This window comes from Megalopta genalis, chromosome 1, assembly GCF_051020955.1.
Source record: "Megalopta genalis isolate 19385.01 chromosome 1, iyMegGena1_principal, whole genome shotgun sequence".
Taxonomy (NCBI): Eukaryota; Metazoa; Arthropoda; class Insecta; order Hymenoptera; family Halictidae; genus Megalopta; species Megalopta genalis.
Window position 1 is genome coordinate 32,131,475 of NC_135013.1, and position 17,808 is coordinate 32,149,282.

At 48.7% G+C, this 17,808-nt stretch overlaps 1 protein-coding gene across 2 annotated transcripts in view; it reads left to right on the plus strand.

Moving 5' to 3' along the window:
- The window catches only part of LOC117217894 (beta-1,4-N-acetylgalactosaminyltransferase bre-4), a 67,188-nt gene that overhangs the window by 14,230 nt on the left and 35,150 nt on the right, over nt 1-17,808 (plus strand). The window contains exon 1 of one of the 2 annotated variants that reach the window (XM_033465741.2): nt 8,769-9,393. The exons of the other annotated variant lie outside the window; for it this stretch is intronic. The gene's annotated coding sequence lies outside the window, so the exon portion shown is untranslated. Of the gene's footprint in view, nt 1-8,768; nt 9,394-17,808 lie in introns of those variants that run through there. 2 annotated transcript variants of the gene reach the window in all.

Genomic DNA, 17,808 nt, shown 5'->3' on the forward strand with positions numbered 1-17,808 from the left:
ATCGAATCAAAGAAGAGAGGTGAAAAGGCAATAGAGAGATAGAGGCGCAATGGAGAGCGAATGGAAAGATATAAAAAAGGGAGAAGGAGCATGATAAATGTAAGGGGTGAGAGGTAAAGAATACGATGCGTGGAATATGAGAAGATAAATTTAAGGAGACGAGACAGGAGCGTAGAGAAGCAAGAAAGGGGAGATAAGAAGCGGACATAGAGCGAGAGAAAGGGTGAACAGTGGTATTCGAGCGTTAGTTGTGGGAATTAGATGCGAACGATAGGAATAAGCGGTAATTTTAATTTTCATTTTCATTTTAATTTGAAGCATTAATTGTAAGAAACGGATGTAACATGGAACCCGTAAGTGATCATTAATGAATACTGCTAATAACAGCCTCTCCGCAATGACCGATCCGTCGACGATTTCTCTCTGCCGTTCGAACGATTCCGACTGCAATGACCGCGATGCACCGGAGGATGCGCATAATCTCGCGATCGCGGGAAAACCCGCTCGGTTTCTTCCGTAACGGCGATCGAAGGGAACCGAGGATCTCCCAGGCCGTCGCTAATGTTATTAGCTTTGGGTTAGCAGACGATAATCACCCGGATTCGCCATTGTTCACCGAGTCGTAATTACTCCGGCCGATACGATCCTGTGCGATAACATCTCTCGCTGATAATTCGTTACTGGTTCACCGTGTAATTCGAGGCTCTCATCTAATTGCCTGGCCTACGATTCAGGGTAACTTTCTAGAGTAACAGTCGACTTTTAGAAATCTAATCGGAGCTAATCCGAATCAACTGGGCCCGGACATTCGGACCAAGACCCGATGTCTCGGCGATGCGGCGATTCCTCGCGTACGTTTCACGGGCCCACGAAGCAGGACTTGAAACGGTCTTGAAAATTGCTGTTAACCAGATGCATTATGTGTGTTTTGATGAGTATACTCGTCGAGAACAGCTGACTGGGTAAGAAGGATATACGCTTTGGTACGCTTTATTCAATTGTATATCTTATAAAAGTGTTGTATTTAAACGGAATACGATGAAAATCGAGCATATACAATTACAGTAATTTACATTAATTTAATCAGGATTGTAACAGTTAGCTGGTTAATTATTGTACCGATGTAAATCATTATCGAACTTGCGACAGATATGAGAAAACGCAGTGAAGAAAACAGCGGAGAGAGATTAAGAATGTTGAGATGTATTACTTTCAACTTATCGAAATGATTAAAGAAAGAATGAAACTTGTATTTGACTCGTATAGCTTGCAATCGATGCAGACAATTTTTTGCGCAAAGATCCGAAGTCTAATGACGAAGGCATGAGAATCGTGATGTTTCCTCTATGGGCGATGCATTTGTGCATCATGCTTATGCACGTAATATGCCATATCTCTGTAACGTACACCGTAAGCGAATATTAATATCGTATGAATAACATATTACGATATCGAGCGGTAGTAATTAGCAGACCTCGGCTCTTTACGCCGAATAAAAATGTTCTCTACTTATTATAAAATAACAGAAACCACTTCGCAATGTCTTCTTTCCTTTATAAGTCATTTTCAATCAAACGATAACAACGTATTCACATTTTTCGACTATTTCAATCGTTCTAGTACATATTTGAAACCTCGGCTCTACTCGTTTTCCTCATAAATACCGAACATCCGCAGTCCAGTTAATTAGCACGGACTGCAATTAATATAATATTAAGTGCACACGTGTACGCAGCGTGAAAGCGTAATATCACCGCGACTCTTTCAATTCTTTTAGTACTTGAAATCGCAGATACTCATTTTCCTCGTAATTACATGAAATCCGCAGTCCGGTAATTAGCACGAATTGGAATTCATAGAATATCAAGCGCACACGTGTACGCAGCCTGTAAGCATAACATTATCGCGATCGTTCCGTGTCCATTTGCCAGAAGTTTTCTAGTCGATGCAAGATATGTGCTTCTCCTCTTCGGATATCGATAAAACAACCATTGAAAACGGAGATGATTTCCGTAACGCGATTCGTGGTCTAATCGTAACCGTAACCGTTCCCATGACCGAGATCGAAATTATAACAGTTTTCACGCCTCGGACCGAAAAAGTTCGCGACCGATGGCCATTCGCGATAACAGCGGCGAAAGTACGCGAGAAAGCACCGGCCGTTCGAGCGGCCCGCGCGAAAACTGATAAGAGGAATATATATCCGGACTCGACTTTTACACTCTTCTCCCTCGCGCTTGCCGAGGTGAACTCCGAACGCTGACGAGTCAGCTATCTTGGAGACCGGCCAATTTACACCCCCGTGTTCCTCGAGATAGTCGGATAAGGAACGGAATTGAAATAATCCCTCCGCTCTTTCGGAAGCATCCAGGGCACGACCCATTTCCCGCGCCCAAAGCCTCTCTCTTTCTCTCTCATCAACTCTCTCGTCCTCTATTTCTATTCCTCTTTCTCTTCCCTTCTCTATTTCTCTTCCTGTTTCACTCTCTTTTTCTACGCTCTCTCTACTTCCCTTTAATTTAACCTTTTTTTTCTTCCCCCTCTCTCCTTCTCCATTTTTTCCTCTCTCTCTCCTTCTCTATTTTTCTTCCTCTCACTCTCTTTCTCTATTTTTCTTTCCCTCTCTCTCTCTTTCTCTCCTCCCCTATTTCCTTTTCTCTCTCTTGCTCCTTCTCTATTTTGCTTCCACTCTTTTCCTCTTTCTCTATTTCGCTTCCTCACTCTCGCCTCTTCTCTATTTCTCTTCCTCTCTCTCCCTCCTTCTCTAATTTCTCTTCCACTCTCTTTCTCTTTCTCTATTTCTCTTCCTCTCTCTCCCTCCTCCACTGTTTACCTTCCACTCTCTTTCTCTTACTCTATTTTTCTTCCTCTCTCTCTCACACCCCTTCTCTATTTTTCTTCCCCTCTCTCTCTTACCCCTTCTCTATTTCTCTTCCACTCTCTCTATTTCTCTCTCTCTCCCCCTCCTTCTCTATTTCTCTCTTCCTCTCTATTTCCCTCCCTCTCCCCCCGAGCCAAGCTTGTTTACGCCGGAAAATACTTTCCGCTCCCCCTCGCCGGCGCCCCCCCCCCCGGTTCTGCATACAAATTGCAGGCACATCCAACGTTTTCGCACCGCATTTCATCGAGCTCGACTCGCCGGGACACGCGAGCGTGGCCGAGGCTCGCAAAGATCGCAGAGAGATTATTCCGGTCCCCGGTTTTCCGGTGGAAAAGAAACGACTCGGCGGTATTTTGCGATCAAACACCGCCTAATTACCGTACCCCGCTTATCGGGAAAGCAAACCGCGCTAATTGTTATTTACTCCGGAAACGGTGCGAGCCGGTGGTTTCGCGAGCGAGCGAGCGCGCGCCGGGAAATTCGAAGGGAAAACTAATTTTGCACGCGCCGCGGTGCCGCGCGACTTCCTCGCAGTCACGCATCCGCTGTTCGCGAATTCCCGTGCGGCCGAATCGCGATCTCCGAACTGTGGATTTCATGGATACACACGAGAGAAACACGAGAACGGCGGACGAATTAAACAATTTGATGTATAACCTTGACTCGATGTATAACCTCGCGACTCGTTGAAATTGTTCGGCCGAGGAGAGTCTGTTGTTTTCTCGTCGTTTTTGTCAAGCACAGAAGTCCGCAGTCTATCGATCGCTTTGGACCGTTCTCCAGATGTCCAGCGAGGTTGTTCCTTCCCAGAATTGCTCCGGTGGTCGGAACTGAAACCGGCAGATCCGAGAATACTAGATCGCGATTCTTCAGGTCTGCGGCGGTTTTTATAGAAACTCGGCGCAAAATTTTGTTGCCACTGTTCCAAGGAAATTCGGAGGACACATGACACGATTCTGTGGAGATCGAGCACGCATCCTGTACCTTCGCGGTTCTTTTTTATCCGTCTCGCACTCAATAGTCGACCCTTAGCAGCAATAAATTACATAGGCGTAGCACTATTCCGGGGAAATTCACAGCAACCCGAAATATGGCATTTCCGGGAGAAATCACCGCATTGCTCGACGATGTGTCCGCGATCGAGCCGGCGGCGTACGCGCGTGGCGGAACGCAGTTGGCGGGTCACCGGGTACCCGGTCGTCGGCGGGCGGGTTTAAGCAATCGCCGATGGCGGCGTTAGGAAAAACTGTCGTCGCGAAAATTCCGTGGCATTATAAAACGCGGACGGAAGTACGTAGCCGGTGCCAGGCGTCGGTCTCGAAGCGTATAGTGGCGCGGCGGATGCCAGTTTCTATTGTCTTTGGTTCGGTCGAGGCGTCCTCTCATGCATCTCACGGCCGAGGCCGCTGCCACCACCGCTGCCGTCGAACGGAGGAGCGCCAAAGGTGCCTCTCCTCTGTCCCTCTGTCTTCTCCCCCTCGTTTCTAACACCTCGGTCATGCATAATACAACGGGGCACCGTACGCACACGCTCGAAGAAGGCGCAACCGGACGCGCGAACCCGGCTCGCGCGTTGACATCGTCGTGAGAACGAACCCGCGAGGGTGCGTGCGAATCCCTGGTTCGCGGCGAAAGATAAACAAGCCGGCGTTTAGCCGCGTTAATTAGACCGGCGGCGCAATTACCCGGAAAAAGAAACGAGTCGGCGCGATTCGATCGCGCGGTCCTGGGAAATGCGAGCCGGTCGCGGTCGCGCGGATCGATTCCGATCTAACAGAGCCGCACGTTCGGAATCGTGGAAATAGGCTTTCGTTGTTACCGTTCGTGCATCGTTTTGTTACCGTGATTGCGGTCGCTAACTTGCGTGCGAGGGTACGCACGCCGCGCGGCGTTGCACATTCACGGTGCGCTTTCTCGCTCGTTCTTTACGGACGAATTTTCTATACATTGTACATCGGCCGACCGCGAACACTTGTACGAGCTCGCATGGCCTGTTCAATCCTAACGTTCTCTGTCGGCTCATCATTTTTTTAAACGAACGAGCGAACAGCTCACGCGAAACCAACCAAGCATTAACGGTGAATCTACCGGGAGCCGTGAAAACGACCGACCCGCGTCGTTTTATAACGATGAGAAAATCGTATCTGTTCGGATCTGTTGCAATTTTTGTTGCAACGTGTGCTTCTGTTGTACGATTCCGGGAACATTGTAACATGAAACGCGGAACCGGTTTTTTTTCGGAGCGGTTCTTTCGATAGGTTTTATAGATTCGCGCGAAGTTCGTGCAGCTTCTGTTATGATTGATCTTCGTGCGAAATAAAAATTGTCTACATTAATCGTAAAAAATCGTAAGTTGGATGAAAGTGTCTTCTCTCTTCTAATAATTGCAATAAGTTGTACATAATATAGCACTATTTTTATATCTTCCTAACGCAGTTACAGTTTCGTATTCGATCCATCAATTTTCGTCGCGAATGCATAAAATTCGCGGTCCGGTTATAACATGCATATGTTAGAATAGAGAAGTTCGTAAAAAAGGTTTCCGACTAAAACGTTTTCCTAACTTCAGACCGGTAGTTCTAGCGTTAAAATTGCCCCAAGCGCGACGTCCTATAAAAATTTCAAGACCGAGATTATTTAAACCTTTCGCCCGTTTCATCGCAACGTGTGCTCGAAGCAGATGACTCGATCATTTCCTGCGAAAAAGTCTTCGAAACCGGAACTTTTTCGTAGAAAATGATCGAGTCCACAGCTTCAGTTTTATTATAACGTCCTATAAAAATTCCAAGACCGAGATTATTTAAACCTTTCGCCCGTTTCATCGCAACGTGTGCTCGAAGCAGATGACTCGATCATTTCCTGCGAAAAAGTCTTCGAAACCGGAACTTTTTCGTAGGAAATGATCGAGTCCACAGCTTCAGTTCGATTCCACGATTCAGCTTGCACTCAGAGATGCAAACTCAAGATTGTCTTTAAAACTGGAACACTCTTAAGTTCGCGCCTCCGAGTGCACGAAACCGCGAATCGTAGAATCGAACCGAAGCTCTATTAAAGCGAACTTTATACGATGCCAAGCCTCGCAGCCCATTTAGAGCGATGGATTACACGGTTTAGCCGTCGGACATTCTGGCAGCTCGTGGCGCAGGGCCGTGCAGATTCGAGGAGTGCCATCGAATCGGCTCGAACAAAGAACGCGCAACCTTAACCTTCTCCGAAGCGTAGCTATACATATTGCACTCTAAATCCCGTGCCAAGCGTCTTCGTGGATCGTCTATAACCGGACTGCGGATATCGACGCGGGTTCGTTATCGAAAACAGGCCAGATTCGGTCAGACACTTCGAACTTCGAATCGGATCGATCTTCGGCGTCGTTCGTGTTCCGCGTCGCGCGTCCTGCACGGAGAGGATGAGGACGAGGCCCCGTAAATTGTGTTTGTCGCGCGTGAACGCAGCCGCGTTCGACTCGTTAAACGATTTGCACCATTGACCGAATCCCCTTTCAGTCTCGCCGAAAATATAGATATAGACCGGGTTGAACGCTATAAATAGCGGCGGGTCGCGGGCGACAGCGGAAATGCTTGCAACCCGTGCACCGGTTTACCCGCACGTTCGATATCAGTTTGCGGTTGGCGCGCGTCAACGTGTTACGAAGTTGGCTCGTTACACCTGTACCGAGACGGGACGGGACGGGACGCGACTGAACGATATCTTGCCGGGTACGACATCACCTGTCGACCGATCGATCCCCGTCGGATCGAGCAATCCTCCCGACACGCTCGCCAGTTCCGCGAGCGAAATCGTTCGGCGAAATCGTTTTTTGTTCTGCCGGATGGATAGATGGCCCGCGATCGTTATCGGGCCGCAGCTTCGGGCCAAGCTCATACTTTCGTTTTGTCGCCTGGCTCATTTGAATATCCTGCGGGGAAAACAATGCAATGAAATCCACCAGACCGAAGATATCAGGCGTCCCGGTAGCCTGCGCTCGCACCCGGGGGACTTCGATATACAATTCAGCTTTTCCCCGAGTCCACCGAAAAAGATCTGATGTTCGGCGCGCCGGCGGGCCCCTGCTCGTGGCTCCATGCACGCGATTACGCGCCGCATCGCCGTCGGATTACACGATTTTTCACAATGAACGCCGCGCAATGCTGTCCCGGAATCCGAACCCGCGATGTACAAGGTGTCCCAAAAATGTCTCGCAATCCGAAAGTGACGGGTTCCTTAGGTCATTTGAAGCAATTTCTTCCTTTACAAAAATTTTCTCCGAGGCACCGTTAACGAGTTATTAACGAAAAACAGTGACCAATGAGAAGCGAGCTCGGCTAGCGCTCCGCCCTTCCGGCCAATGCCGCGTCGCGCCGGTCGTCTGACTCAGCGGCAGTGGTCGCGAAGGCGGATCGCCAGCCGTACGCGATCTCTCATTGGTCACTGTTTTTCGTTAATAACTCGTTAACGGTGCCTCGGAGAAATTTTGTGAAAAGGAAAAACTTGCTTCAAATGATCCGAGGAACCCGCCATTTCCGGATTGCGAGACATTTTTGGGACATCCTGTACATACATGCACGTACGCATTCTGCCCGATGAAATCATACGTTCGCCCCGTGTTTTTTCGTTCGATCGGCTCTGCGACGCGTGGGCCGCGCCGATCGATCGAATTCTGTTTGTTCAACCGTGTTTACGAACACATTGTCGAGAACGGCCGAGATCGGATATGTAATTCCGCGCGTATCGAATACGCGCGACCGGCGCTCGTATTTGTACATCGAAACTTGCTCCTCGTTTTACGTTTGGCGAACGAACTCTCCGAGATGATTGAACGCAACGAAATTCGGTGCGATTTCAGTGTACGCAGCTGTCGCGGAGATCGCGTCGCAAATTACATCAGGTGAATCGAGTTAAGTCGAGCAAACACCGGAGACGATAATTTCCGAGAACGTCGTGGCGGAACATTTCGTAATCGTCTGGTAAAAATTTCAGAAGCGAAACGTCGCGACGTAACGGCCCCGCCAGATCGTGTACACATCGAATGTTTAATTAACGATCTACGCTCTCTAGAGCCCCGGGGATCTTACCGATCCAATAGAAGTCTCGAAATAGATCAATCCGCCGAGGATACTACTTATCGCTTTGCGCCGCGTCTACCTTGCGAACGACTCCGCGACGGTTCGCGCCAAATGGTTTCCCCGTTTACTAAATTAAACTAAACTAAACTAAGCTAAGCTAAGCTGAACCGAACCGAACCGAACTAAACTAAAATAAACTAGACCAAGCTGAACTAGACTAAATTAAATTGAAAGATCAGCACCGCGACTAAGTAACAATTCAATCTCGGGCGCCGAACTGAGCTAAATTAAATTGAAAGATGTAATCTAGCGCTGCGACTTAAGTAGCAATTCAATCTCGGATAACGATGATTATGCCGCGTCGGACAGCACGGGGCCCGGGGCCGGCTTTCCACCGAATTTTTCACCCTAACAGCGAAAGTGTTGTTCTCCATGCTGCCGCGAGGTTATCGCGTTCTCGGCGACGGTTCGCTCGGGTCAGTCTCGGGCCAATTGCCGGCGACAACTCGATCCGAGCACAATCCGCGCCGGCTGATGTCGCGTTAAATTCCGTTATCCGCGAGCGAATCTCTCCGCCGTTTAATTGAAAAAAGTCCTATTGACTCTGCTCGACGTCGTACACGTCGACGGCTGCACAAGCAGAGGGACAAAGAGCGACGAAGACAAACGGCCGGAGTAGGAAAGAGAGAGCTTCCCTCTCCCTCTCTCTCTCTCACACACCTTCTCTCTCTCTCTCTCTCGCTTGCTCGCCCGCTCGCTCGCTGTGAATGCGTGGCGTCATTCACTCGGCAACGGTTTGGATCGACGTCGACTCTCGGCTCTCAGCTCGCGGCCGGTCACCTCGTCGGGCAGAGCCAGTCTTCGCCGAGACGCCGCGCGCTCCGGGTTTCGTGTCCGCTTCGCGTTGTTCCCCGTCCGAGCGAGCCTCGCGACGCGTGTCGCCTCGACCCGCGATCGATTTAATCCCGCGCGAATCGCGCGGCCCGGAGAGCAGCCCGCTCGAAACGCGCGGCCCGAGAGGAGCGAAACGGTCGCGAGCGACCGCGAGGAGAAGGGCCGGCTGAAACCGGTTGCGTTGAGAAGGTCAGTTACTGGATCGGTGTCAGGAAACGGCTGGCCCGGCCCGGCCCGGCCCGACGCCGCGCGAAGGGCTGCTCCTCCCAGAAAGCGGACGCGCGAGGATCCTCGCCGGGGACCAGTCCGAACCCGGACGGATTCCGGTTGATTTCGAAGGCCAAGGTTGCCGCTTTCACGCGGACAGAAAGGAAACCGGACGACGACAAGGGACCCTGAGCAGGCACGTGGGCGAACACGGAAGGACTACCGACGAACCGGCTATCTTTCTCTCTCCCTCTCTCTCTCCCTTTCTCTCACTTTTTCTCTCTGTCGTTCCGCCGTTCTCTCGCTCCGTCGTCGACGGGAAAGGGCGCAGGGGAAAGTAGGAGCACGGTGAGTGTTACGTAACAACCACGAGGGGATGTCGATTCGAGGGGGACTCGTATTAGCTATGCACCTACCGGTGTTCCTTTTTTCTCGGCGGACACCTGCCTGGAATAAATTCGAGGCACCCTGGCGCTCGCTGCGCCGGCTCCCATGCTCCAGCTATATGTAACTCCGGTTCGCGTTCGCTCGTGGCCACATGTTGCAACCTTGTGTCATAACGAAATGTATCCTCGGGAATCTAAGTCGCCCGGTTGACCCCTCGCGGACCAGAATTTTCCGGAGTGCTGGGAACCGTTTTATCTGGAGCTGGATTAGGTGTCGGTGACTCCGGGTACTACCGTGTCCCAAATAAACGGGTGAACGTGACTGCTTGATTGATGAAATACACTGTCGGCCAAAAGTTTGAGACAATCTTGCTTTTTCTTATATTTTATGGTATAATCACTGACTAATATTAATTGTATTATATATATTATATATGTAATATTTATATATATGCAGAGAGCTTATGCATTTATGGCAAAATTGGGTAGTATATATATGTATACTACTATATACTACTGTATTACTATAAATGCATAAGCCCTCTGCGGTCTAGTCAATAATTATTAATAGTTGTTGTATATATATATATATATATATATATATATATATATATATATATATATATATATATATATATTATAATACACTATATATTAATAATTATTGACTAGACTGCACAGAGCTTATGTATTTATGGCAAAATTGAGTAGTCAGAATTTAAAGTAGTGTAAAGATTGAAGGGATTTTAAAACGTCAACGTGTTATTTTTAATCTATTAAGATGATTAAAGGAAGAACGGAGGTGCTGCTTGATCTCTATTCCTTGCAATTGATGCGGGCAATTCTTATTTTGCACAAAAATCCGCAGTCTGTTGCTGTTACTTGCTTGTTTATTTATTGTTTCGTTTATAGGCGTCCAGGTAAATAGTTAATCCCCCCTGTAGGGGGGGGGGGGACTAACTCGAGTTATACATATATGGGTCGTTGAATTATAATAGATCTTTCGATGGAACCATTTGCCTGTGAACTATGTTCAAACAATAGAATTCTCATATTCGGAGATTCGGATAATCGAGGTTCTCCAACGGAAAAAATGGACAATCCATCTTTCATTACGCACTGGATCATCCAGAAAGTTCCGCGGATTTTCTCGCATTCGCGCGGAATGCATCGCAACAATTTTCTGCAAAAAGTCGACAAAGTAAATGTTTATTATCTCGATCGCTGAAGTTTTAAATTACTGAAATGTATCCTTGAAAGTTGTTCTCGTGAATACCGACAAATTTTCTAAATTATCGTTCCATGTAAATTTTTGTTGAAATCGTCGGAATAATTTTCGACTTTGCTATAGGAGGGCGCTAAAAGTTTGCTGTAATATTTCCTGTGCACGTCGAAAGCTAATATTTTAAACGACGACAATAGTCGAAGGTTCAACGATGCCGGGAATGGATGGTGACTCGCAAATAAGGAAATTCGACGTCGCGAATACGATGATATGCATAATTACAGACTCAGAGTAACTTGCACGTTGTTACCGATACGTAAACGAAGACTTAACGAAACGTGGTATCTGCGTATCTCTATGGTAGAAATATAGAAATATATTTTTCTGTAAGTTCTTGCTTAAACATCGCTAAAAACGTTAAAGTTCCTTATGATCGCACTGCTATAATACCACAACAGAAAGCAACTTCGCAATAAAGAATTAAATGAAGATCAACGTATTGTCTGCCGCGTCGCAATCCCCCAAAAAATCGCGCAATTTCAAATCGGTTTAGTTAAACAAACTAAAACTGGAAAATTAAAATCGCAGTGGCAGCAAATCAAACGATTACTTCTACGCTTGCACGCTGCAAACATTCGTCCGATCACGTCCTATCGCACAGTTTCTAAATCAGTTCGCCGGACCACGAAATTTCCTTGTGCGAAATAAAAATCCTTCGCACGACTCGCAAACATCGAAAGTTGCTGGCGGACGTATTTTTTGTCCGAACAGCTTCGGTAAATCGCGAACAATGCTCGTAAATATCTTCGGAACGTTCCGTCGAGAGCGCGCCGATCAAAAGAATAGAGTTGTCAGAGCCGTACAAAACGAGATCGTTTCCGCATCATCGGGTCGAAGGACGAGTGGGTGTCCCATGCAATTTTGATGTAACATTGAAAACCGATAGAGCCGCCGGCCGGCGAACGGGATTCGTTCGTCGATCGAACAACGAGAGAAGCGGCAACAATATACGGAAACGAGGCTTTTGCAATCAACCGAGATATGTGTCCCGACACCTGCCAGGCCACGAAGAAAGTGTAAACACACGGATTTGTGGTGGCATTGGGAAGGGCTTTGGCTAATTGTACGACAGCGGCGGCGGGGGGCGAGGCTACGGTTAATTGCGAGCTGGGCTGGGTCTGCGATCGCGAGGCCGTCCGGGTCCCCCCGGGCCTCCCCCTCCGTTCATCGAATATCAATCATCGTTCGATAGGTTTACGACTCGGGGAATCAATCCGACGCGCGTCGTTTCCGAGAAGAGGTTTCCGCGAGATAACCGTGTATAATTGCCGGATACAAGTTTATCGGGTTGTCTCGTGAACTCGGACGACGGCAGGTCGAACGGACCGTCGTAAATCGTGACGCCCCCGAGAACCGTCAGCCTGGCAGCCGCTGCTCGTGTTCGCCACCGGTGTTTGCACGCTTGATAATGCGCCACGTAGAGAGAGAGAGGACTTTATCTCCGACACGGCTTCAGTGTTTCGCACGATCTCGCGAAAGCGTCGTCCTACGCGCGGTGCTCCGCCGCCGATTCGTTCGAAAATTAATCGATCGCGAACAACGTTCAGCTAATAATCAAGCGGAAACATTCGCGCGACGCGACATTTCGAGATTCGCGGTGCAGCGACGTAGCCGTCGGCCGACGCGGATAATCGCGCGATTGCTCGTTCGCTGGACCCGTATTACCATAACTGGACGTTTTGAAAATCGAGAAAACCTCTCTGGTTCTGCTCGATCGCCTCGATCGTCGGTGTGTTACCTAAGACCGACATTGCGACACGTGGTCGATCGACGCCGCTTCTGGTCGGCCTTCTCGCCTGATTAACGACAAGATGCTACTCGATTTTGACGCTTCGACGCTCCGGCCGCGTCGACGATGTTAAAGATCTCCTAAAATTCGAGCGTTCGAATTCGATCTCCTAAAATTTGCATGTTTTGCGACGACGATTGCTTTTTCCATATTCTTGCCGCTCGCGAATCTTAATCAAATTGAGATATTATAATGGTACAGCGTCGAAATTAATTCTCGCAAATCGAATTATCGATAATTCCGTCGACAACGTATTCCGTCGACCACGCGGCGGAGAGACCCTGAATAACGCAATGATGATACACCTTTTTGATAGAGCAATTTTGGTACTCTTTATTAAGTTAAATTTCGTTGATAATACTAATTATGATACATTTTTTGATGCAAACGAATCTTTTTTAGAGCTCCCGTCGTATTCCCGAAACCGGAATCGCTCGCGCGGAAATCGTAGAATGCATTATTGCATTTTCCATATCCTTGCCACTCGCGAATCTTCGTAAAATTAAGACATTATAATGATGCAGCCTCGAAATTAATTCTCGCAAATCGAATTATCGATAATTCCGTGGACCACGCGGCGGACAGACCGTGAATAACGCAATGATGATACATCTTTTTCATAGAGCAATTTTAGTACTCTTTATTAAATCAAATTTCGTTGATAATACTAATTATGATACATTTTTTGATACAAACGAATCTTTTTTAGAGCTCCCGTCGTATTCCCGAAACCAGAGTCGCTCGCGCGGAAATCGTAGAACCTCGTTACGCGGCACGCCGACGGATTCGGCGGTGGATCCCGTGTTTTCATTTAGCTCCGCGCTCGTTTAAACGTTCCCAGGACGTGTTCCATTCGGGAACAGGAGCCCGCCGGAGTTTCCCATTCGCGCGGCGCGCTTTCATATTTTATATCCGAGTATATTTTTCGCTTATTCGCCGGGACGACTAAAGCCCGGCCATTCTTTTTTCTCGGCCGCGCTTCTGCGGCGTGTGTTTCGAGCGGTATCTTTCTCCCGATGCGGTCGCATCGATCGAGAACGAACGGAAGGGTGAGAGGAGCGTATCGACGGAAGCTTTAGAGATTCCGAATTAATCCATCTGCGAAGCCCTTGCCCGAGCCTGGTCACGAGTCTCCTCGCGGTCCGTTTCATCCCCGTCGCCCGATCGCGGCGTCCTTCGCGTTCAGCGGAGCTTTCATTGGATTCGTTCGATTAATTCGTAATTCGCGGCTCGTAACGCTCGAACCGGCGCGGATGAGCCGAGCGTGCGCCGATCGGGAGGCGGGCATGCATTGTTCATGCAGCTCGATTCGCCGCGGCTCGATCGATCCGCGTAAACGCGATCTCTCTCTCTCTCTCTCTCTCTCTCTCTCTTTCTCGCGCGCGCGCGTCTAATATCACCTTTTAAAGACGACGTGGGAAAGTGGTCCGATATCAGCGGGGAGACGACGCTCGATTGTTATCGTTATCAGCGCGTTCGGACCGCGCGGGGCCCGTCTTCCGTCATTCGCGCGGCCGAGCGAGCAACGGCGAGAGCGTTCCTTTGACGAGGACGGATCCGCGTTGGAACCGATTCCCCCGCTGGTTTCGTTGCACGACAAAGAAGAGGCCGGAGCACATAGCCGATTGGTTTAAAGGTCGATCGATTTTCAACTTGGACTTGCTCCAAATTCGGGCTACCGTGAAATCGCTTTTACCCGCCGCCGCCGCGAGCAGAATGCACTCTCGACGGGCCTGCATTATACAGTAGATTCTCCTGGCTTCGAGGCCCGAGCTACGTTCATTCGACGTTGCAGCACAGCGGGGATATTTTTTGCGGTAAAGCCGCGGGACAGCAGCTTCGCGAAATTTACGCGCCGGCTATAATTGCTGTTTCGTTCGGTTCGGTTTGGTACTCGTCTTTTCAGGATTCCGTCCGCGAAGGAACGCCGTCGGTTCCTTCCTTCGGATCGGACGATCCGGCGTACTTCACCTCTGACATTATCCAGTTAGTATCCGGTGTATTATGTCGCGTATCCTGTGCACGATTTCGTCCAGGCGTGGGAGAGTCGCGAATAAAAGCTTCCAGCTCCGCGCCGCTGCCCCGCGGAGGCCTCCGGAGGATCCAGGAAGGGAAAAGGTGATTATTGTACGGGCACCGTGAAATCGACCCATGGAAATCGAGAGCGACCAAGCCACGCCTATCTCGGACCCTGGGAGCACGATTTTTAAAGGATATATGAAGTTTAGGCTTCGCGGAGAATCGCCCTCTTACGTATTGTTCCGGCACCGTAGGAAATTCAGCGACCGAGATGCGAACACTTTGGGCAATCGAGAACACGTTGTCAGGCTTTGTTTCGTTAAATAAACCCCTTCGACCTTATCTGATTTTCGCGGTGTGATCGAACGACGGTAATCGCGACAGTCTGGATATTTTCTCGGTGTACAAAATTTGTCTGGTCGGTAGATCGCGGATTTTGCGCATCTACGAGAAAAATTTGGAAGACGAAATAATGGAAAGATTATTCGACTTTTTAAGAATGCTGTTGTTACATTGTTTTCGACTTATCGGACTTATTAAGATAGAAACGAAACTTGCTTCGATTTCTTGCAATTTAGGTGGACAATTTTTATTTTGCGGTAAAATCAGCGGTAAGGAAACAATAGCACGGTTGTGTAAACGACGTTTCGAGGTCGCAAGATCGGTCCGACCGTAATGTAATCGCGTTTAGGAATCGGGACGAAGATCTTTCGCGGATAATCTCGCGTCCAAATCGAATTCGAATCAATCAGATTCGATGGTCCCGATTACCCCAACACGATTATGCTCGGCGACTCGGCCGATTTTACGGCTTCGAAATATCGTGTCCGCGAGAGAAAACAAACAGAGAGCAGATTCCGCATAAACGCAGCTTTTGCCCCCCCCCCCCACCCTCCCGCGGAGCATCGCGCTGGCCCCGCGGAATCCGAGAACGAGCAGACCACACACTTAGGGATTTTCAAGCATATCTCGGCCTCTGTCCGATTTAACCGCGCGTCTAATTGCCGTCGGTTTACCGTGTTTGCGGCTCGACGGTCGGCCGCGGTTCGGAAAACTTCCATTACAATCCGGTAATGGGTTATTATCGGAGCGATTAGCATTCAAGGCTTCCCATTGATCATTCGAATCGTTGATTAGCTCTCGCGGTTCTCGGACAGCAATTAGAATTCTCGCTCGTCCAGGCGTTGATTCTTCAAATCGAGTGGAAAGGATCGAGACGAACGGCGGGGGACGTAACACTTGTTCCAGCCGCGCTGTAACACGGCAATTTTTCTACGAAAATGGACTATTTATTTGCCGGCTCGTTTATATAATCACCGATTCTCGAACAACCGTAAAAACGCGCCGCGAAGCTCGATCAACCGTGTCTCCTTTACCAAATATTTTTTGTGCGCGATCTGAGCGCGAGTTAGGGCGAAATTACAGTATTTACAGCCGTTTTCGCCACCGGCCTGATGATCGATGAGCGAACGACGACGCATTAGCCGCAATTAACGACTCTAAGTAGCGCGTTTAGCTCGTAGCACCGTCCTTTGTGTGCCCGTCGTCCTCTTTTTCTATCGTACAAACACCGTTTCCGGCGATATATGCGGTTGCCGCCTTGATTTCTTTCTGTCGGCGACACGCCACATGCCACGCACGCATATGCTATCTTAATTTGGCGGCAGCGACGGACCGGGGACGTCCAGTAATTTCATCGCGATACGTTCCCGGTTCGCATCGTTAACGCAGTTGTTCCGCAAGCCGATCGCGGCTGAACTATCCCGCAGGATACCTGTAATTTGCCATAATACCGCGCGTTCTTCTCCTCGCGTAATTCGAGTTATTCTTACCCCGATCGTCGTCGTCGTTGTCGTCGTCGTCGTCGACCTAGTCGGCATTGTTTGTCGCCGTGTCACGGTCGAGGAATGCGAGCAAAAGTGTCTCCGAAGGTTCGCACGGTCCTAGTTTCGCGACGCATCCCGTAAGATCGCGTTACAAACTGGAAACGGAGGTTACTCGTTGGCCACCGTAGAACAAATTGCACGGCCGACCCTACCGAACCATGGCACGCTCTACTACGCAAGTTAATCCAATCCGCGGTAACATTACTCCCCGGAGAAACTTCGCAACCTCTTTCAACTAATTGCGAGCTGACCCCTCGACCCTCGCGGGCTCCAATTATATCGCAGGATACGTTCCACGAGCCACTCGGAGAGCTCGCAGCCTCGCAAATCCCTCTTTTCTTTCGTTCCGTTTCCGTCTTTCCGCTTTGTCGTGTGTCCCGGATCGATCGTCGAAAAAACGAATCGTCGGATCAACTGGATCGGCGCAGCGAGAAAGGCCGTTTTGGGAGCGCAAAATTCTGGACGGCGATCGATGACTTTGTGTTACGTGTATTCTGTACGCGTTAAGTAAGCGTAAAGATGTGGCTGACGGTAATAATATAACATGAAAATAATATGAAAATAATATTTATTTTAAAGTCGTACCAATGCGGCTGTTAGCCCAATTATTCTAATTCTAATTAGAATCAATATTAAGGTTTTAGAAAGAGGAGATACGATTAATTTGAGTTTTGTGCCCCGTTTTTATAATTACCGATTCTCAACAATTATAAAAACGAGGCACAAGACTCGAATAATCGTATCTCCTCTTCCCAAATTGTCCATCTTCGTGCACAATCCGAGCGTCACACAATTAGGGAGATAGTACTCTACTGCTTTGAGTCTTTGCCGTCCTTAACGATAATTGATTTGAGATATAAAATCGTCGATTTAAACTTGCGCGGACACGTGTATTGGCGCCAAAAATAGCATCGAATGTTTACGGCGGCTTCGGTCTATTTGACTATTGCACTCGAAAATCGCTCTTTTCTTTTCACTCCGCGTCACCTCGTTCGCGATTCTCTTGGTTCGCGTTTTATCTTCAGGATATTTGTCTAATACTCATCGCTATTTGTTACTGGCTTACGTGTCTTCCAATGATTTGCAATCAAGATGTCGTCGGGGAAATAGTTTCCATTTCTGAAATATCGTCGCGTTTGTTTAACTGGAATGAAAGATCGGCGAAGGACTCCGAGAGCGCAGGAAAAGTTTCGCCGAGGTGTTGAATGCATAAAATCACCCGCGGTTCTTAGAACTTATTCCCTGCGTCAAGTTGCATTCGACGGTCCCGATGGATGTCGTCGTGTTAATGCAACGAAAGGATCGGCAGAAATATTTATACCGACGTGAATTTCCATCGAACGGTGTCTTACAGCATTCGTCGAACAAGCAACGGCCAGCTCGCCGGGAATTGTATAG